The sequence below is a fragment of the Dasypus novemcinctus genome, unplaced genomic scaffold (assembly GCF_030445035.2).
Source record: "Dasypus novemcinctus isolate mDasNov1 unplaced genomic scaffold, mDasNov1.1.hap2 scaffold_170, whole genome shotgun sequence".
Classification (NCBI taxonomy): domain Eukaryota; kingdom Metazoa; phylum Chordata; class Mammalia; order Cingulata; family Dasypodidae; genus Dasypus; species Dasypus novemcinctus.
Genome location: NW_026688161.1, coordinates 1 through 21599, shown reverse-complemented (window position 1 = coordinate 21599; position 21599 = coordinate 1).

Here is a 21599-nt window from a genome sequence, read left to right as displayed (position 1 = left end):
CAGCCAGGTCTACATGTGTCCAGCCTCAAATCCTGGAAAAACCTATTGCAACGCCCCCAATCAATACTATTGTGCATACTGGGGGTGTGAAACATTAGCCACTGATTGGAAACCTAGTACCACCGATCAATATCTTACCCTAACACGAACTCCCCCTCACTGCAAACCTTCTTCCACTGATGGGCTCGGCCGCACTACCCCAGGGACCTGCATAGGATTAAATATCACTGTACAGCTCCCCAATAACCTTGCTTGGACAATCGGTCAAACCTGGGGTATCAGGCTCTATGTATCAGGGACTAACCCAGGGAGTCTTATCACGATAAAAAAGGAAGCAGTATGGCAACCATCAATCGCCATTGGTCCAAATGTAGTGCTCGCTCCCCCTCCTCGCCAAGCTTCACCCCCATCCCCTCAAATCGCAACAACCCCTCCTCACAAACCCACCAATCAAATCATTTCAACCCATTCTTCCTTTGCTACCAGCCTAGCACTGTTGCCTTCAAAAACTTCCATGGAGCCTAAACCAACTTATAACCCATTCTGGTCAGTGCTCCAAGCTGCCTTTCTCTCCCTAAACTCCTCCCAGCCCAACTTTACCCATAGTTGTTGGTTATGTTTTTCTGCCAACCCTCCTTTTTATGACGCTGTCACCCTTAATACCTCATTTAATACTTCAAACGAGGATAATCCTCCCCAATGCTCTTGGAATACAACAAAAATCGGCCTCACCATGCAATCTGTTATTTACTCTGGACATTGCATTGGTACTATCCCCTTCTCCTTTAATAAGGTCTGTGCACAGTCATCCTCTCCACCAACAGGTAAATTCTACATTCCCCCAACAGGGGTAAAATGGCTATGCTCTTCCACAGGGCTTACTCCTTGTGTATATCAGCAAAAGCCCTCAATGAGACTAAAGAAGTGTGCCTCTTAGTAGCTGTGCTGCCCCGCATCGTCTTCCGTAGAGGAGAAGACCTTTATCAATACTGGGATGCACAACCTCCAACCATATCAAGGAACAAAAGACAACTTGTTACGGCCATCACTATTGCCTCTCTTTTAGGTATTGCTGGCCTAGGTACTGGAACCACCGCTGTCATTCTCCAAAAGCAAGGTTTGTCCCACCTGAGAGCTGCTATAGATGAAGATTTAGCACGCATTGAAAACTCCATCACCCATCTCGAAAAATCCCTTACATCCTTATCAGAAGTTGTTCTCCAAAACAGGAGAGGCCTAGATCTACTCTTCCTTAAGCAAGGAGGACTTTGTGCTGCACTAGGTGAGGAATGTTGCTTTTATGCTGACCATTCTGGCTTAGTCAAAGATTCCATGTCCAAACTTAGAGAAGGAATTGCAAACCGCAAATGTGAGTGAGAAGCCCAAGGAGGTGCCTCCTGGGGATTCAACGGAATCCTTCCTTACATTCTCCCCATATTAGGTCCCTTAATAACCATACTCCTTGTAATATCCTTTGCACCTTGGGCCATAAAAAGAATTATACAACTAGTAAAAGACGAAATTGATTCCGCTCTTAGCAGGCCTATTCAAGTGCACTATCACTGGCTTCACCTCGCTGATCAAGGAATATCTCTAAACTAACTAACTGCTGCCCACCCTCACGGGTGAAGAGCCCCCTCCTACAGGAACAGCATATAACTCGAAACTATGCTTTGATTGGTACCGCTGGGTGCGAGGCAAAGCACTGCAAAGGAGGGTCAAAACAATTAAAGGCCATTTTTGAGCTCCTTGAGAGGCATGCCTCATTAGCATAGGGGTTCACTCTGCACAAATAAGGGTTCACTCTGCGTGAATCCTACCCCAAATTCCCCTCCCCAGAAAAACAGAGCCACAAGCAACATGGGGAATGAGGCCTCTACTTCCCCCAGCAGGTTAATGCCAAAAGAGTGCTCGATGAGCATTCTTCCTCCATCCTTTTGAAAAACAAAGGGAGGAGATGTTGTGGGCGATTAAGGCAGCATGCATAGAATCTACCTTTCAGCAATGCCAGTAACATGGCTGCCAGAGCTGATACAACAATAGCTTAGGTCACCCTCCCCCCTTCTTTACAGAACCAGTTCCGGCCAAAAGTTCTTACCTCAAATCTGCCTCCCGCCCTAGCAACAGCAGCGGCCAATCCCAGACCACCACCTATCCTTACCCAACCCCCTCCTCCCTAGAGTATATATGCTCAGTCCCCCCAATAAAGTTTTGCAGCTTGATCAGAATACTGTCTTGCTGTCGTTCCTTGTGTCTCTCTTGTCCCATACCATTCTTTCCCTCCTAGGATCTGTCGCTCCCATTGATTGTCCCACTGGCTGGGACACTAAAAGAAAAAGATTTCCAAACAAGAATACTCTATCCAGCTAAACTAGCATTCAAAAATGAGGGAGAGTTCAAAATATTCACAGATAAACAAAAAGTGAAAGAGTATGCCAACAAGAAACCTCCCCTTCAAGAAATTCCAAAGGGAGTTCTGCAGGAAGAAAGGAAAAAACAGGACAGGGAGAGTTGGAGGAGAGTGTAAGAGCAACAAAAAAGACAACAAGAGAAGAAAAAACACAAATAAAATATGACAAACACAAGTCCAATCAAAATATGGCTAACATAAATAATTTCTTGAAAGTAATAACACTGAATGTCAACAGATTAAACTCACCTATCAAAAGATTCACACTGGGACACTGGATAAGGAAATATGAACCATTTATATGCAATCTACAAGAGACACATCTTAGACCCAGAGACTCATGGAGGCTGAAAGTGAATGGTTGGAAAACAATCTTACAAACAAACAATAACCAAAAAAGGGCAGGAGGAGCTATCTACTATCAGAAAAAATAGACTTTAAATGTGAAACAGTTGTGAGAGACAAAGAAGGATATTATATATTAGTGAAAGGGACAATCTGTCAAGAAGAACGAACAATCATAAATATTTTTGCTCCTAACATGGGTGCCTCTAAATATGTGAGGCAAATGCTGGAAAAGCTAAGTGAAAGAACAGATGCATCTACAATTATACTGGGAGATTTTAATACACCACTATCAACTCTGGACAGAACATCTCAAAAGAGAATCACTAAAGAAACTAAATATTTGAACAGTATATTAGAGGAGCTGGATCTAATAGACATATACAGATCATTACACCCAAACACAGCAGGATATACATTTTTCTCAAGTGCACATGGATCATTCTCCAACATAGACCATATGCTAGGCCACAGAGAAAGGCTTAATGAATTCAGAAAGATCAAAATCATACAAAATAATATCTCTGACCACAGTGGAGTAAAGCTGGAAATCTGCAAGGGCCAGAGGCCCAGATTTTACACCAAGATATGGAAATTAAACAGCACAATCTTAGAAAACCAGTGGGTCAAAGAGGAAATCTCAAAAGAAATCAATGACTACCTTGAAACAAATGATAATAACACAACATACCAAAATTTATGGGATGATGCAAAAGCAGTACTGAGAGGGAAATTTATAGCCATAAATACATGCATTGAAAAACAAGAAAGAGCAAAAAGTGAAGAACTAACTGCACATTTGGAGGAATTAGAAAAAAAACAACAAAGTAATCCCATAGGAAGAAGAAGGAAGGAAATAAAGATAAGAGTAGAACTAAATGAAATAGAAAATAAGAAAGCACTTGAAAAGATAAACAAGCCCAAGAGCTGCTTTTTTTAGAAGATAAGTAAAATTGACAAACCTTTAGTGAGACTAGCAAAGAAAAAAATGAGAAGATGCAAATACACAAAATAAGAAATGAGAAAGGAGATATCACCACTGACCCCACATGCGGCGGTTTGCTCGGTTGGTAGAGGTGGGGTCTGGCTGCGGACAAGGGGTCGGTCCAGCTCTGGATGAGGGGTCAGTCCCGCTTGGGACGAGGGGTCGGTCCCACTTGGGACGAGGGGTCGGTCCAGCAGCAGATGAGGGATCGGTCTCACAAGTGGTTGCGCGGTTCGGCTGACGGGGTCGCCCGGCGAAGCCGGCGACGAAGGGGTCGCCCTGAGAAGCCGGCGATGAAGGGGTCGCCTGGAGAAGCAGGCGATGAACTGGGGACAAGGGAGGCCAGGCCCTTGTAGGGGGCTCTCAGGACTGGAGGGCGCACGGCAGAAGAACTACCGCGGAGAAAAGGTAAACACGCAAGTCCACTTTACTGAGGGAGAGGCAACAGTTTTATAGGGGCTGGGGAAGGCTGATTGGTTGAAGCCACGCCCTGTTCTGATTGGTTGCTGGTGGAAGGTCAGTGGGCGGTACTGGATGGGGGAGGGGTGGTGGTTAGGGATTGGCTGTCGCTGTTGCTGGGGGAAGGGGCAGGGTTTAGGGATTGGTGGCTGCTGTTGCTGGGGTGGAGGGCAGACTTGAGTTTCCCGCCCACGCCTGGCTGTTGCTGCTGTCGGGGGAAGGGAAAAGGGCTGGCTGGATTTTTCCACCCACACCTGGTTGTTGCTGCTGTCGGGGGAGGGGAAAAGGGTGGACTGGATTTTTCCGCCCACACCTGGCTGTTGCTGCTGTCGGGGGAGGGGAAAAGGGCAGACTGGAATTTTCTGCCCTGCGCCTGCGCAGGGAGAAGGAAGAAGAAGGGTGCCACCCTACAGGCATCGTGTGGTGCCATCTGGGAGGAGGGGCGGCCGCGGAAGCATGGCTGCTGAGAATGGGAGACCCGAGGGCACTCTGCGCCCATGCCGAGCTCCCTTCAGAGGTGGCGGTGAGTTCGACCAGCCACCCTATTATGGGGGCAGTGGCTTGGCCTGCCGCGGCTGCTCCCCCGCCAGGCCAGCAAACCACACTTCAGCCCGAGGGGTGACCGCACCCACAGAAATAAAGACTATCATAAGAAGATACTTTGAAAAACTACCTTCCAAAAAAATGACAGTTCAGAAGAAATGGACAAATTCCTAGAAACACATAACGAGGCTATATTGATGAAAGAAGAAATCGATGATCTCAACAAACCAATCACAAGTAAAGAGATAGAATCAGTCATCAAAAATCTCCCAACAAAGAAGAGCCCAGGCCCAGACGACTTAACAGGTGAATTCTACAAAACATTCCAGAAAGAACTAACACCAAACCTGCCCAAACACTTCCAAAAAATTGAATCAGAAAGAACATTGCCTAACTCCTTCTTTGACGACAACATTACCCTAGTACCAAAGCGAAACAAAGACACAACAAGAAAGGAAAATTACAGACCAATTTCTCTAATGAACCTAGATGCAAAAATACTTAACAAAATACTTCCTAATCGTACTCAACAAAACGTTAAATGAAATATACACCACGACCGAGATGGGATTCATTCAAGGTATGCAAGAATGGTTCAACATAAGAAAATCAATCAATGTAATACATCATGTAAACAGATTGAAGGGAAAAAAAGACTCTGGGCCTCTCCTCGCTGGGAGACAGGCCTCTGCAGGCGTGGCCCAGAGCCCAAGCCTAAGCCCGCAGACAACCGGTGGGAAAGGCCAGGATTCCCGTGACAAAAGGAGGGGGTGAGGGCGATGGGAGACAGCATGTCTGTGACCATTGCCTTGGGAGAGACGTGCAGTGCAACGACGACCGGCCCTAGGTAGGCCCCCGCTGGAGGAGGCCTCGGGGACTTAGGGTGGCGAGGAAACCCCCTCTTCGGAGGGGCCCGGCAGGCTGGCCCGGCCCAGACCCTCGGCCTGGGCCAGGTGAGCTATGGCATGGAGAGGGTTCTCCCCCAGCAGCCCCAGATCTGCCCCAGGGCTCCCTTCCCCCACAGCCCCTTCTGCAAGGGGCCCTGCCCCTCCCCCTGCCTTAGAACTCAGTCCTCTGGCAGTTTCGTTGTGCGTCCCCCGACCCCGGAGCAGAGAGAAATGCTCGTTCGTTCGTTCGTAGGGTCCCAAAAAGGAGGGCGAGAGGAGAAAGGGCAGGCTCATTGCTCAGAGTCGTCGGGGTGCTCTGGGGCCCCTCTCGTCCCAGAAAAGAAACGCAGAGAAAGAGAGGTCATTGACAAGGGAGAGGGAAGACTCTGGGCCTGTCCTCTCCGGGAGACAGGTGTCTGGAGGGAGGCCTGGCCGGGAGCCCAGGCCGAAGCCCGCAGGCCACCGGTGGGAAAGGCCGGGGTTGCCCTGACAAAAGGTGGAGGTGACGGCGATGGGAGACAGCATGTCTGTGACCCTTGCCGTGGGAGAGACCTGCAGGGCAACGCCGGCCGGCCCTAGGTAGGCCCCCGCTGGAGGAGGCCTCGGGGACTTTGGGTGGCGAGGAAACCCCCTCTTCGGAGGGGCCCGGCAGGCTGGCCCGGCCCAGACCCTCGGCCTGGGCCAGGTGAGCTACGGCATGGAGAGGGGGCTCTCCCGGCAGCCCCAGATCTGCCCCAGGGCTCCCTTCCCCCACAGCCCCTTCTGCAAGGGGCCCCGGCCCTCCCCCTGCCTTAGAACTCAGCCCTCTGGCCTCCAGCAAGCGTGAGGAAGGAACTATTCCTATCCAACAGTGGCCCCTAGCGGTGGAAGTTTTGGCTCAGACTTTGGGCAACGGAGCCGCTCTCCTGTTCCTGGAGCTTCTTCAGGCTCTTAGCTTTTCACCAGACAGACAACTGTCCAGGACACCAGAGCAGAGCTTCTCTCCTAGCCCAGTCCCCACCCAGCAGGCTCCACCCGCGTCTGCGGCCCCCTCTGTCGCGTTCCCCTGGCCCCCTGGTGGCATTCGGTGTAAACATTTTGGAACCCCGCTTCCCCCAGCGCTGGAGGTTTTCCTGGCAGTGGACGCGCTCCCCGAAGGGCATTGGGTGGGTTTCGGCAGGATGTCTATTGGCCGCATCTGTCCCGGCACTGGCACTGGGGACAACTCCCGAGTGCAGAAAACGCCCCCCGGCCCCATCCATCCCAACTGTCTTCCCACTCCCGGCCTCGGGCAGCTCCCGCCAGTGGCCACCGTCTCCAGAGCAACCGGGTGGGGCAGGGTCGGGGCGAGCGTGCCGGGGGCGGGGTGAGGGGCGCCTGCGTGCCAGGGCGGCCGTGGGCGTGGACGGCCCAGCGGGCTGGGGCGCCTGCGCTTTGGTCCCGGCACGGCGGGCGTCGGAGAGCGGTCTAGGGCGGCGCGGGAGGCCTGGCGCTTGCCCACCCCCACCCCCACGCCGGGCGCCGGCTGGGCGCCCCGACCGGAGGGGGTGGGGCGGAGGCAGCGGATGGAGCGAGAGGGGGCTTAGATCCCACACGGCGGTTGGATGCGACTCTCCCGCTGGCAGCTGTCGGCACTTTTGCTTCCCTCCGCGGTCAGGACCACCTTCTCCTGCCTCTCAGCTGACCTGGGCCGGTCCAACGAACCTGAGCGCAGGTGTTGCACCTGGGCTGAGGCTCAGGTCCCAGCTGGCACGGGGCCTGTCCAGAGACATGCAGAGGCCTGTCTCCTGAGCATGCACGCACCCAGTGCCAGGCTCAGCCGCAGCCAAAGTGACAGAAGAGGCCCCCCTGCAACCGACTCCCCCCTCCCCGTGCAAGAGCACGGATTCCCAAGGAGGGCCCACTGGCAGGGCACTGAGGCCCGGAGCCACCTGCCATCAGCAGCGTAGTCCTGGGTGTCCCCGCCGCCCTCAGGAGCACCGGGGCCTGGGGCTTGATCGACTAGGCAGCTGCGCCTCGGCGAGAAGGGCTATCTGCTTTGGTTTGGAAATCTTGACAGTATCCCTGCGGCATTGCCCGCTATGGTAGCTTGGAACGGCAATCAATAGGAAAATCACCTGCTGGCGTGGCGTGCTCTGGCAGAGCGAAATGTGCTGAAGATGATGGGTTCTCACTTTTTTTTTTTTCCCCTCCCCAAAAACGGACGGTTACGACTCGAGGCAATGCCCAAACAACCCACACGTCCGTCCGCTTTGGACGGTCACGATGGCCGCTTAGAATGTACCCGGTCCATGGAACACCTGGACCTGTAAGCCCACTTGATCGCAGAGCCTGCCTCAAGTGAGCAGAAATGATTTCCACGCGAGTGTCTCAGCACCCAGTAGGTAAGCAGTTTCGTTGTGCGTCCCCCGGCCCCGGAGCCGAGAGAAATGCTCGTTCGTTCGTTCGTAGGGTCCCAAAAAGGAGGGCGAGAGGAGAAAGGGCAGGCTCATTGCTCAGAGTCGTCGGGGTGCTCTGGGGCCCCTCTCGTCCCAGAAAAGAAACGCAGAGAAAGAGAGGTCATTGACAAGGGAGAGGGAAGACTCTGGGCCTGTCCTCTCCGGGAGACAGGTGTCTGGAGGGAGGCCTGGCCGGGAGCCCAGGCCGAAGCCCGCAGGCCACCGGTGGGAAAGGCCGGGGTTGCCCTGACAAAAGGTGGAGGTGACGGCGATGGGAGACAGCATGTCTGTGACCCTTGCCGTGGGAGAGACCTGCAGGGCAACGCCGGCCGGCCCTAGGTAGGCCCCCGCTGGAGGAGGCCTCGGGGACTTTGGGTGGCGAGGAAACCCCCTCTTCGGAGGGGCCCGGCAGGCTGGCCCGGCCCAGACCCTCGGCCTGGGCCAGGTGAGCTACGGCATGGAGAGGGGGCTCTCCCGGCAGCCCCAGATCTGCCCCAGGGCTCCCTTCCCCCACAGCCCCTTCTGCAAGGGGCCCCGGCCCTCCCCCTGCCTTAGAACTCAGCCCTCTGGCCTCCAGCAAGCGTGAGGAAGGAACTATTCCTATCCAACAGTGGCCCCTAGCGGTGGAAGTTTTGGCTCAGACTTTGGGCAACGGAGCCGCTCTCCTGTTCCTGGAGCTTCTTCAGGCTCTTAGCTTTTCACCAGACAGACAACTGTCCAGGACACCAGAGCAGAGCTTCTCTCCTAGCCCAGTCCCCACCCAGCAGGCTCCACCCGCGTCGGCGGCCCCTTCCGTCGCGTTCCCCTGGCCTCCTGGTGGCATTCGGTGGAAACATTTTGGAACCCCGCTTCCCCCAGCGCTGGAGGTTTTCCTGGCAGTGGACGCGCTCCCCGAAGGGCATTGGGTGGGTTTCGGCAGGATGCCTATTGGCCGCATCTGTCCCGGCACTGGCACTGGGGACAACTCCCGAGTGCAGAAAACGCCCCCCGGCCCCATCCATCCCAACTGTCTTCCCACTCCCGGCCTCGGGCAGCTCCCGCCAGTGGCCACCGTCTCCAGAGCAACTGGGCGGGGCGGGGTCGGGGCGAGCGTGCCGGGGGCGGGGTGAGGGGCGCCTGCGCGCCAGGGCGGCCGTGGGCGTGGCCGGCCCAGCGGGCTGGGGCGCCTGCGCTTTGGTCCCGGCACGGCGGGCGTCGGAGAGCGGTCTAGGGCGGCGCGGGAGGCCTGGCGCTTGCCCACCCCCACCCCCACCCCCACCCCCACGCCGGGCGCCGGCCGGGCGCCCCGACCGGAGGGGGTGGGGCGGAGGCAGCGGATGAAGTGAGAGGGGGCTTAGATCCCACATGGCGGTTGGATGCGGCTCTCCCGCTGGCAGGTGTCGGCACTTTTGCTTCCCTCCGCGGTCAGGACCACCTTCTCCTGCCTCTCAGCTGACCTGGGCCGGTCCAACGAACCTGAGCGCAGGTGTTGCTCAGGTCCCAGCTGGCACGGGGCCTGTCCAGAGACATGCAGAGGCCTGTCTCCTGAGCATGCACGTACCCAGTGCCAGGCTCAGCCGCAGCCAAAGTGACAGAAGAGGCCCCCCTGCAACCGACTCCCCCCTCCCCGTGCAAGAGCACGGATTCCCAAGGAGGGCCCACTGGCAGGGCACTGAGGCCCGGAGCCACCTGCCATCAGCAGCGTAGTCCTGGGTGTCCCCGCCGCCCTCAGGAGCACCGGGGCCTGGGGCTTGATCGACTAGGCAGCTGCGCCTCGGCGAGAAGGGCTATCTGCTTTGGTTTGGAAATCTTGACAGTATCCCTGCGGCATTGCCCGCTATGGTAGCTTGGAACGGCAATCAATAGGAAAATCACCTGCTGGCGTGGCGTGCTCTGGCAGAGCGAAATGTGCTGAAGATGATGGGTTCTCACTTTTTTTTTTTCCCCTCCCCAAAAACGGACGGTTACGACTCGAGGCAATGCCCAAACAACCCACACGTCCGTCCGCTTTGGACGGTCACGATGGCCGCTTAGAATGTACCCGGTCCATGGAACACCTGGACCTGTAAGCCCACTTGACCGCAGTGCCTGCCTCAAGTGAGCAGAAATGATTTCCACGCGAGTGTCTCAGCCCCCAGTAGGTAAGCAGTTTCGTTGTGCGTCCCCCGGCCCCGGAGCCGAGAGAAATGCTCGTTCGTTCGTTCGTAGGGTCCCAAAAAGGAGGGCGAGAGGAGAAAGGGCAGGCTCATTGCTCAGAGTCGTCGGGGTGCTCTGGGGCCCCTCTCGTCCCAGAAAAGAAACGCAGAGAAAGAGAGGTCATTGACAAGGGAGAGGGAAGACTCTGGGCCTGTCCTCTCCGGGAGACAGGTGTCTGGAGGGAGGCCTGGCCGGGAGCCCAGGCCGAAGCCCGCAGGCCACCGGTGGGAAAGGCCGGGGTTGCCCTGACAAAAGGTGGAGGTGACGGCGATGGGAGACAGCATGTCTGTGACCCTTGCCGTGGGAGAGACCTGCAGGGCAACGCCGGCCGGCCCTAGGTAGGCCCCCGCTGGAGGAGGCCTCGGGGACTTGGGTGGCGAGGAAACCCCCTCTTTGGAGGGGCCCGGCAGGCTGGCCTGGCCCAGACCCTCGGCCTGGGCCAGGTGAGCTACGGCATGGAGAGGGGGCTCTCCCGGCAGCTCCAGATCTGCCCCAGGACTCCCTTCCCCCACAGCCCCTTCTGCAAGGGGCACCGGCCCTCCCCCTGCCTTAGAACTCAGCCCTCTGGCCTCCAGCAAGCGTGAGGAAGGAACTATTCCTATCCAACAGTGGCCCCTAGCGGTGGAAGTTTTGGCTCAGACTTTGGGCAACGGAGCCGCTCTCCTTTTCCCTGGAGCTTCTTCAGGCTCTTAGCTTTTCACCAGACAGACAACTGTCCAGGACACCAGAGCAGAGCTTCTCTCCTAGCCCAGTCCCCACCCAGCAGGCTCCACCCGCGTCGGCGGCCCCTTCCGTCGCGTTCCCCTGGCCTCCTGGTGGCATTCGGTGTAAACATTTTGGAACCCCGATTCCCCCAGCGCTGGAGGTTTTCCTGGCAGTGGACGCGCTCCCCGAAGGGCATTGGGTGGGTTTCGGCAGGATGCCTATTGGCCGCATCTGTCCCGGCACTGGCACTGGGGACAACTCCCGAGTGCAGAAAACGCCCCCCGGCCCCATCCATCCCAACTGTCTTCCCACTCCCGGCCTCGGGCAGCTCCCGCCAGTGGCCACCGTCTCCAGAGCAACCGGGCGGGGCGGGGTCGGGGCGAGCGTGTCGGGGGCGGGGTGAGGGGCGCCTGCGCGCCAGGGCGGCCGTGGGCGTGGCCGGCCCAGCGGGCTGGGGCGCCTGCGCTTTGGTCCCGGCACGGCGGGCGTCGGAGAGCGGTCTAGGGCGGCGCGGGAGGCCTGGCGCTTGCCCACCCCCACCCCCACCCCGGGCGCCGGCCCGGCGCCCCGACCGGAGGGGGTGGGGCGGAGGCAGCGGATGGAGCGAGAGGGGGGCTTAGATCCCACACGGCGGTTGGATGCGGCTCTCCCGCTGGCAGGTGTCGGCACTTTTGCTTCCCTCCGCGGTCAGGACCACCTTCTCCTGCCTCTCAGCTGACCTGGGCCGGTCCAACGAACCTGAGCACAGGTGTTGCACCTGGGCTGAGGCTCAGGTCCCAGCTGGCACGGGGCCTGTCCAGAGACATGCAGAGGCCTGTCTCCTGAGCATGCACGCACCCAGTGCCAGGCTCAGCCGCAGCCAAAGTGACAGAAGAGGCCCCCCTGCAACCGACTCCCCCCTCCCCGTGCAAGAGCACGGATTCCCAAGGAGGGCCCACTGGCAGGGCACTGAGGCCCGGAGCCACCTGCCATCAGCAGCGTAGTCCTGGGTGTCCCCGCCGCCCTCAGGAGCACCGGGGCCTGGGGCTTGATCGACTAGGCAGCTGCGCCTCGGCGAGAAGGGCTATCTGCTTTGGTTTGGAAATCTTGACAGTATCCCTGCGGCATTGCCCGCTATGGTAGCTTGGAACGGCAATCAATAGGAAAATCACCTGCTGGCGTGGCGTGCTCTGGCAGAGCGAAATGTGCTGAAGATGATGGGTTCTCACTTTTTTTTTTTTCCCCTCCCCAAAAACGGACGGTTACGACTCGAGGCAATGCCCAAACAACCCACACGTCCGTCCGCTTTGGACGGTCACGATGGCCGCTTAGAATGTACCCGGTCCATGGAACACCTGGACCTGTAAGCCCACTTGACCGCAGTGCCTGCCTCAAGTGAGCAGAAATGATTTCCACGCGAGTGTCTCAGCCCCCAGTAGGTAAGCAGTTTCGTTGTGCGTCCCCCGGCCCCGGAGCCAAGAGAAATGCTCGTTCGTTCGTTCGTAGGGTCCCAAAAAGGAGGGCGAGAGGAGAAAGGGCAGGCTCATTGCTCAGAGTCGTCGGGGTGCTCTGGGGCCCCTCTCGTCCCAGAAAAGAAATGCAGAGAAAGAGAGGTCATTGACAAGGGAGAGGGAAGACTCTGGGCCTGTCCTCTCCGGGAGACAGGTGTCTGGAGGGAGGCCTGGCCGGGAGCCCAGGCCGAAGCCCGCAGGCCACCGGTGGGAAAGGCCGGGGTTGCCCTGACAAAAGGTGGAGGTGACGGCGATGGGAGACAGCATGTCTGTGACCCTTGCCGTGGGAGAGACCTGCAGGGCAACGCCGGCCGGCCCTAGGTAGGCCCCCGCTGGAGGAGGCCTCGGGGACTTTGGGTGGCGAGGAAACCCCCTCTTCGGAGGGGCCCGGCAGGCTGGCCCGGCCCAGACCCTCGGCCTGGGCCAGGTGAGCTACGGCATGGAGAGGGGGCTCTCCCTGCAGCCCCAGATCTGCCCCAGGGCTCCCTTCACCCACAGCCCCTTCTGCAAGGGGCCCCGGCCCTCCCCCTGCCTTAGAACTCAGCCCTCTGGCCTCCAGCAAGCGTGAGGAAGGAACTATTCCTATCCAACAGTGGCCCCTAGCGGTGGATGTTTTGGCTCAGACTTTGGGCAACGGAGCCGCTCTCCTGTTCCTGGAGCTTCTTCAGGCTCTTAGCTTTTCACCAGACAGACAGCTGTCCAGGACACCAGAGCAGAGCTTCTCTCCTAGCCCAGTCCCCACCCAGCAGGCTCCACCCGTGTCGGCGGCCCCTTCCGTCGCGTTCCCCTGGCCTCCTGGTGGCATTCGGTGTAAACATTTTGGAACCCCGCTTCCCCCAGCGCTGGAGGTTTTCCTGGCAGTGGACGCGCTCCCCGAAGGGCATTGGGTGGGTTTCGGCAGGATGCCTATTGGCCGCATCTGTCCCGGCACTGGCACTGGGGACAACTCCCGAGTGCAGAAAACGCCCCCCGGCCCCATCCATCCCAACTGTCTTCCCACTCCCGGCCTCGGGCAGCTCCCGCCAGTGGCCACCGTCTCCAGAGCAACCGGGCGGGGCGGGGTCGGGGCGAGCGTGCCGGGGGCGGGGTGAGGGGCGCCTGCGCGCCAGGGCGGCCGTGGGCGTGGCCGGCCCAGCGGGCTGGGGCGCCTGCGCTTTGGTCCCGGCAAGGCGGGCGTCGGAGAGAGGTCTAGGGCGGCGCGGGAGGCCTGGCGATTGCCCACCCCACCCCCACCCCCACCCCCACCCACACCCCGGGCGCCGGCCGGGCGCCCCGACAGGAGGGGGTGGAGCGGAGGCAGCGGATGGAGCGAGAGGGGGCTTAGATCCCACAGGGCGGTTGGATGCGGCTCTCCCGCTGGCAGGTGTCGGCACTTTTGCTTCCCTCCGCGGTCAGGACCACCTTCTCCTGCCTCTCAGCTGACCTGGGCCGGTCCAACGAACCTGAGCGCAGGTGTTGCACCTGGGCTGAGGCTCAGGTCCCAGCTGGCACGGGGCCTGTCCAGAGACATGCAGAGGCCTGTCTCCTGAGCATGCACGCACCCAGTGCCAGGCTCAGCCGCAGCCAAAGTGACAGAAGAGGCACCCCTGCAACCGACTCCCCCCTCCCCGTGCAAGAGCACGGATTCCCAGGGAGGGCCCACTGGCAGGGCACTGAGGCCCGGAGCCACCTGCCATCAGCAGCGTAGTCCTGGGTGTCCCCGCCGCCCTCAGGAGCACCGGGGCCTGGGGCTTGATCGACTAGGCAGCTGCGCCTCGGCGAGAAGGGCTATCTGCTTTGGTTTGGAAATCTTGACAGTATCCCTGCGGCATTGCCCGCTATGGTAGCTTGGAACGGCAATCAATAGGAAAATCACTGGCTGGCGTAGCGTGCTCTGGCAGAGCGAAATGTGCTGAAGATGATGGGTTCTCACTTTTTTTTTTCCCCTCCCCCAAAACGGACGGTTACGACTCGAGGCAATGCCAAAACAACCCACACGTCCGTCTGCTTTGGGCGGTCACGATGGCCGCTTAGAATGTACCCGGTCCATGGAACACCTGGACCTGTAAGCCCACTTGACCGCAGTGCCTGCCGCAAGTGAGCAGAAATGATTTCCACGCGAGTGTCTCAGCACCCAATAGGTAAGCAGTTTCGTTGTGAGTCCCCCGGCCCCGGAGCCGAGAGAAATGCTCGTTCGTTCGTTCGTAGGGTCCGAAAAAGGAGGGCAAGAGGAGAAAGGGCAGGCTCATTGCTCAGAGTCGTCGGGGTGCTCTGGGGCCCCTCTCGTCCCAGAAAAGAAACGCAGAGAAAGACAGGTCATTGACAAGGGAGAGGGAAGACTCTGGGCCTGTCCTCTCCGGGAGACAGGTGTCTGGAGGGAGGCCTGGCCGGGAGCCCAGGCCGAAGCCCGCAGGCCACCGGTGGGAAAGGCCGGGGTTGCCCTGACAAAAGGTGGAGGTGACGGCGATGGGAGACAGCATGTCTGTGACCATTGCCGTGGGAGAGACCTGCAGGGCAACGCCGGCCGGCCCTAGGTAGGCCCCCGCTGGAGGAGGCCTCGGGGACTTTGGGTGGCGAGGAAACCCCCTCTTTGGAGGGGGCCCGGCAGGCTGGCCCGGCCCAGACCCTCGGCCTGGGCCAGGTGAGCTACGGCAAGGAGTGGGGAGGGGGCTCTCCCGGCAGCCCCAGATCTGCCCCAAGGCTCCCTTCCCCCACAGCCCCTTCTGCAAGGGGCCGCGGCCCTCCCCCTGCCTTAGAACTCAGCCCTCTGGCCTCCAGCAAGCGTGAGGAAGGAACTATTCCTATCCAACAGTGGCCCCTAGCGGTGGAAGTTTTGGCTCAGACTTTGGGCAACGGAGCCGCTCTCCTGTTCCTGGAGCTTCTTCAGGCTCTTAGCTTTTCACCAGACAGACAGCTGTCCAGGACACCAGAGCAGAGCTTCTCTCCTAGCCCAGTCCCCACCCAGCAGGCTCCACCCGCGTCGGCGGCCCCTTCCGTCGCGTTCCCCTGGCCTCCTGGTGGCATTCGGTGGAAACATTTTGGAACCCCGCTTCCCCCAGCGCTGGAGGTTTTCCTGGCAGTGGACGCGCTCCCCGAAGAGCATTGGGTGGGTTTCGGCAGGATGCCTATTGGCTGTATCTGTCCCGGCACTGGCACTGGGGACAACTCCCGAGTGCAGAAAACGCCCCCCGGCCCCATCCATCACAACTGTCTTCCCACTCCCGGCCTCGGGCAGCTCCCGCCAGTGGCCACCGTCTCCAGAGCAACCGGGTGGGGCGGGGTCGGGGCGAGCGTGCCGGGGGCGGGGTGAGGGGCGCCTGCGCGCCAGAGCGGCCGTGGGCGTGGCCGGCCCAGCGGGCTGGGGCGCCTGCGCTTTGGTCCCGGCATGGCGGGCGTCGGAGAGCGGTCTAGGGCGGCGCGGGAGGCCTGGCGCTTGCCCACCCCCACCCCCACCCCCACCCCCACCCCCACCCCGGGCGCCGGCCGGGCGCCCCGACAGGAGGGGGTGGGGCGGAGGCAGCGGATGGAGCGAGAGGGGGCTTAGATCCCACAGGGCGGTTGGTTGCGGCTCTCCCGCTGGCAGGTGTCGGCACTTTTGCTTCCCTCCGCGGTCAGGACCACCTTCTCCTGCCTCTCAGCTGACCTGGGCCGGTCCAACGAACCTGAGCGCAGGTGTTGCACCTGGGCTGAGGCTCAGGTCCCAGCTGGCACGGGGCCTGTCCAGAGACATGCAGAGGCCTGTCTCCTGAGCATGCACGCACCCAGTGCCAGGCTCAGCCGCAGCCAAAGTGACAGAAGAGGCCCCCCTGCAACCGACTCCCCCCTCCCCGTGCAAGAGCACGGATTCCCAAGGAGGGCCCACTGGCAGGGCACTGAGGCCCGGAGCCACCTGCCATCAGCAGCGTAGTCCTGGGTGTCCCCGCCGCCCTCAGGAGCACCGGGGCCTGGGGCTTGATCGACTAGGCAGCTGCGCCTCGGCGAGAAGGGCTATCTGCTTTGGTTTGGAAATCTTGACAGTATCCCTGCGGCATTGCCCGCTATGGTAGCTTGGAACGGCAATCAATAGGAAAATCACCTGCTGGCGTGGCATGCTCTGGCAGAGCGAAATGTGCTGAAGATGATGGGTTCTCACTTTTTTTTTTTCCCCTCCCCAAAAACGGACGGTTACGACTCGAGGCAATGCCCAAACAACCCACACGTCCGTCCGCTTTGGACGGTCACGATGGCCGCTTAGAATGTACCCGGTCCATGGAACACCTGGACCTGTAAGCCCACTTGACCGCAGTGCCTGCCTCAAGTGAGCAGAAATGATTTCCACGCGAGTGTCTCAGCACCCAGTAGGTAAGCAGTTTCGTTGTGCGTCCCCCGGCCCCGGAGCCGAGAGAAATGCTCGTTCGTTCGTTCGTAGGGTCCCAAAAAGGAGGGCGAGAGGAGAAAGGGCAGGCTCATTGCTCAGAGTCGTCGGGGTGCTCTGGGGCCCCTCTCGTCCCAGAAAAGAAACGCAGAGAAAGAGAGGTCATTGACAAGGGAGAGGGAAGACTCTGGGCCTGTCCTCTCCGGGAGACAGGTGTCTGGAGGGAGGCCTGGCCGGGAGCCCAGGCCGAAGCCCGCAGGCCACCGGTGGGAAAGGCCGGGGTTGCCCCGACAAAAGGTGGAGGTGACGGCGATGGGAGACAGCATGTCTGTGACCATTGCCGTGGGAGAGACCTGCAGGGCAACGCCGGCCGGCCCTAGGTAGGCCCCCGCTGGAGGAGGCCTCGGGGACTTTGGGTGGCGAGGAAACCCCCTCTTCGGAGGGGCCCGGCAGGCTGGCCCGGCCCAGACCCTCGGCCTGGGCCAGGTGAGGTACGGAATGGAGTGGGGAGGGGGCTCTCCCGGCAGCCCCAGATCTGCCCCAGGGCTCCCTTCCCCCACAGCCCCTTCTGCAAGGGGCCCCGGCCCTCCCCCTGCCTTAGAACTCAGCCCTCTGGCCTCCAGCAAGCGTGAGGAAGGAACTATTCCTATCCAACAGTGGCCCCTAGCGGTGGAAGTTTTGGCTCAGACTTTGGGCAACGGAGCCGCTCTCCTGTTCCTGGAGCTTCTTCAGGCTCTTAGCTTTTCACCAGACAGACAGCTGTCCAGGACACCAGAGCAGAGCTTCTCTCCTAGCCCAGTCCCCACCCAGCAGGCTCCACCCGCGTCGGCGGCCCCTTCCGTCGCGTTCCCCTGGCCTCCTGGTGGCATTCGGTGTAAACATTTTGGAACCCCGCTTCCCCCAGCGCTGGAGGTTTTCCTGGCAGTGGACGCGCTCCCCGAAGGGCATTGGGTGGGTTTCGGCAGGATGCCTATTGGCCGCATCTGTCCCGGCACTGGCACTGGGGACAACTCCCGAGTGCAGAAAACGCCCCCCGGCCCCATCCATCCCAACTGTCTTCCCACTCCCGGCCTCGGGCAGCTCCCGCCAGTGGCCACCGTCTCCAGAGCAACCGGGTGGGGCGGGGTCGGGGCGAGCGTGCCGGGGGCGGGGTGAGGGGCGCCTGCGCGCCAGGGCGGCCGTGGGCGTGGCCGGCCCAGCGGGCTGGGGCGCCTGCGCTTTGGTCCCGGCACGGCGGGCGTCGGAGAGCGGTCTAGGGCGGCGCGGGAGGCCTGGCGCTTGCCCACCCCCACCCCCCACCCCCACCCCGGGCGCCGGCCGGGCGCCCCGACAGGAGGGGGTGGGGCGGAGGCAGCGGATGGAGCAAGAGGGGGCTTAGATCCCACAGGGCGGTTGGATGCGGCTCTCCCGCTGGCAGGTGTCGGCACTTTTGCTTCCCTCCGCGGTCAGGACCACCTTCTCCTGCCTCTCAGCTGACCTGGGCCGGTCCAACGAACCTGAGCGCAGGTGTTGCACCTGGGCTGAGGCTCAGGTCCCAGCTGGCACGGGGCCTGTCCAGAGACATGCAGAGGCCTGTCTCCTGAGCATGCACGCACCCAGTGCCAGGCTCAGCCGCAGCCAAAGTGACAGAAGAGGCCCCCCCTGCAACCGACTCCTCCACTCCCCGTGCAAGAGCACGGATTCCCAAGGAGGGCCCACTGGCAGGGCACTGAGGCCCGGAGCCACCTGCCATCAGCAGCGTAGTCCTGGGTGTCCCCGCCGCCCTCAGGGGCACCGGGGCCTGGGGCTTGATCGACTAGGCAGCTGCGCCTCGGCGAGAAGGGCTATCTGCTTTGGTTTGGAAATCTTGACAGTATCCCTGCGGCATTGCCCGCTATGGTAGCTTGGACCGGCAATCAATAGGAAAATCACCTGCTGGCGTGGCGTGCTCTGGCAGAGCGAAATGTGCTGAGATGATGGGTTCTCACTTTTTTTTTTTTCCCCTCGCCAAAAACGGACGGTTACGACTCGAGCAATGCCAAACAACCCACACGTCCGTCCGCTTTGGACGGTCACGATGGCCGCTTAGATGTACCCCGGTCCATGGAACACCTGGACCTGTAAGCCCACTTGACCGCAGTGCCTGCCGCAAGTGAGCATAAATGATTTCCCACGCGAGTGTCTCAGCACCCAGTAGGTAAGCAGTTTCGTTGTGCGTCCCCCGGCCCCGGAGCCGAGAGAAATGCTCGTTCGTTCGTTCGTAGGGTCCCAAAAAGGAGGGCGAGAGGAGAAAGGCAGGCTCATTGCTCAGAGGTCGTCGGGGTGCTCTGGGGCCCCCTCTCGTCCCAGAAAAAGAAATGCAGAGAAAGAGAGGTCATTGACAAGGGAGAGGGTAGACTCTGGGCTGTCCTCTCCGGGAGACAGGTGTCTGGAGGGAGGCCTGGCCGGGAGCCCAGGCCGAAGCCCGCAGGCCACCGGTGGGAAAGGCCGGGTTGCCCTGACAAAAGGTGGAGGTGACGGCGATGGGAGACAGCATGTCTGTGACCATTGCGTGGGAGAGACCTGCAGGGCAACGCCGGCCGGCCCTAGGTAGGCCCCCCGCTGGAGGAGGCCCTCGGGGACTTCGGGTGGCGAGGAAACCCCCTCTTCGGAGGGGCCCGGCAGGCTGGCCCGGCCCAGACCCTCGGCCTGGGCCAGGTGCGGTACGGAATGGAGTGGGGAGGGGGCTCTCTCCGGCAGCCCCAGATCTGCCCCAGGGCTCCCTTCCCCCCACAGCCCCTTCTGCAAGGGGCCCCGGCCCTCCCCCTGCCTTAGAACTCAGCCCTCTGGCCTCCAGCAAAGCGTGAGGAAGGAACTATTCCTATCCAAACAGTGGCCCCTAGCGGTGGAAGTTTTGGCTCAGACTTTGGCTCAACGGAGCCGCTCTCCTGTTCCCTGGAGCTTCTTCAGGCTCTTAGCTTTTCACCAGACAGACAACTAACTGTCCAGGACACCAAGAGCAGAGCTTCTCTCCTAGCCCAGTCCCCACCCAGCAGGCTCGCACCCGCGTCGGCGGCCCCTTCCGTCGCGTTCCCCTGGCCTCCTGGTGGCATTCGGTGGAAACATTTTGGAACCCCGCTTCCCCCAGCGCTGGAGGTTTTCCTGGCAGTGGACGCGCTCCCCGAAGGGCATTGGGTGGTTTCGGCAGGATGCCTATTGGCTCGCATCTGTCCCGGCACTGGCACTGGGGACAACTCCCGAGTGCAGAAAACGCCCCCCGGCCCCATCCATCACAACTGTCTTCCCACTCCCGGCCTCGGGCAGCTCCCGCCAGTGGCCACCGTCTCCAGAGCAACCGGGCGGGGCGGGGTCGGGGCGTGCGTGCCGGGGGCGGGGTGAGGGGCGCCTGCGCGCCAGGGCGGCCGTGGGCGTGGCCGGCCCAGCGGGGCTGGGGCGCCTGCGCTTTGGTCCCGGCACGGCGGGCGTCGGAGAGCGGTCTAGGGCGGCGCGGGAGGCCTGGCGCTTGCCCACCCCCACCCCCACCCCCACCCCCACCCCCACCCCGGGCGCCGGCCGGGCGCCCCGACAGGAGGGGGTGGGGCGGAGGCAGCGGATGGAGCGAGAGGGTGCTTAGATCCCACAGGGCGTGTTGGATGCGGCTCTCCCGCTGGCAGGTGTCGGCACTTTTGCTTCCCTCCGCGGTCAGGACCCACCTTCTCCTGCCTCTCAGCTGACCTGGGCCGGTCCAACGAACCTGAGCGCAGGTGTTGCACCTGGGCTGAGGCTCAGGTCCCAGCTGGCACGGGGCCTGTCCAGAGACATGCAGAGGCCTGTCTCCTGAGCATGCACGCACCCAGTGCCAGGCTCAGCCGCAGCCAAAGTGACAGAAGAGGCCCCCCCTGCAACCGACTCCCCCCTCCCGTGCAAGAGCACGGATTCCCAAGGAGGGCCCACTGGCAGGGCACTGAGGCCCGGAGCCACCTGCCATCAGCAGCGTAGTCCTGGGTGTCCCCGCCGCCCTCAGGAGCACCGGGGCCTGGGGCTTGATCGACTAGGCAGCTGCGCCTCGGCGAGAAGGGCTATCTGCTTTGGTTTGGAAATCTTGACAGTATCCCTGCGGCATTGCCCGCTATGGTAGCTTGGAACGGCAATCAATAGGAAAATCACCTGCTGGCGTGGCGTGCTCTGGCAGAGCGAAATGTGCTGAAGATGATGGGTTCTCACTTTTTTTTTTTCCCCTCCCCAAAAACGGACGGTTACGACTCGAGGCAATGCCCAAACAACCCACACGTCCGTCCGCTTTGGACGGTCACGATGGCCGCTTAGAATGTACCCGGTCCATGGAACACCTGGACCTGTAAGCCCACTTGATCGCAGAGCCTGCCCTCAAGTGAGCAGAAATGATTTCCACGCGAGTGTCTCAGCACCCAGTAGGTAAGCAGTTTCGTTGTGCGTCCCCCGGCCCCGGAGCCGAGAGAAATGCTCGTTCGTTCGTTCGTAGGGTCCCAAAAAGGAGGGTGAGAGGAGAAAGGGCAGGCTCATTGCTCAGAGTCGTCGGGGTGCTCTGGGGCCCCTCTCGTCCCAGAAAAGAAACGCAGAGAAAGAGAGGTCATTGACAAGGGAGAGGGAAGACTCTGGGCCTGTCCTCTCCGGGACGACAGGTGTCTGGAGGGAGGCCTGGCCGGGAGCCCAGGCCGAAGCCCGCAGGCCACCGGTGGGAAAGGCCGGGGTTGCCCTGACAAAAGGTGGAGGTGACGGCGATGGGAGACAGCATGTCTGTGACCCATTGCCGTGGGAGAGACCTGCAGGGCAACGCCGCCGGCCCTAGGTAGGCCCCCGCTGGAGGAGGCCTCGGGGACTTTGGGTGGCGAGGAAACCCCCTCTTCGGAGGG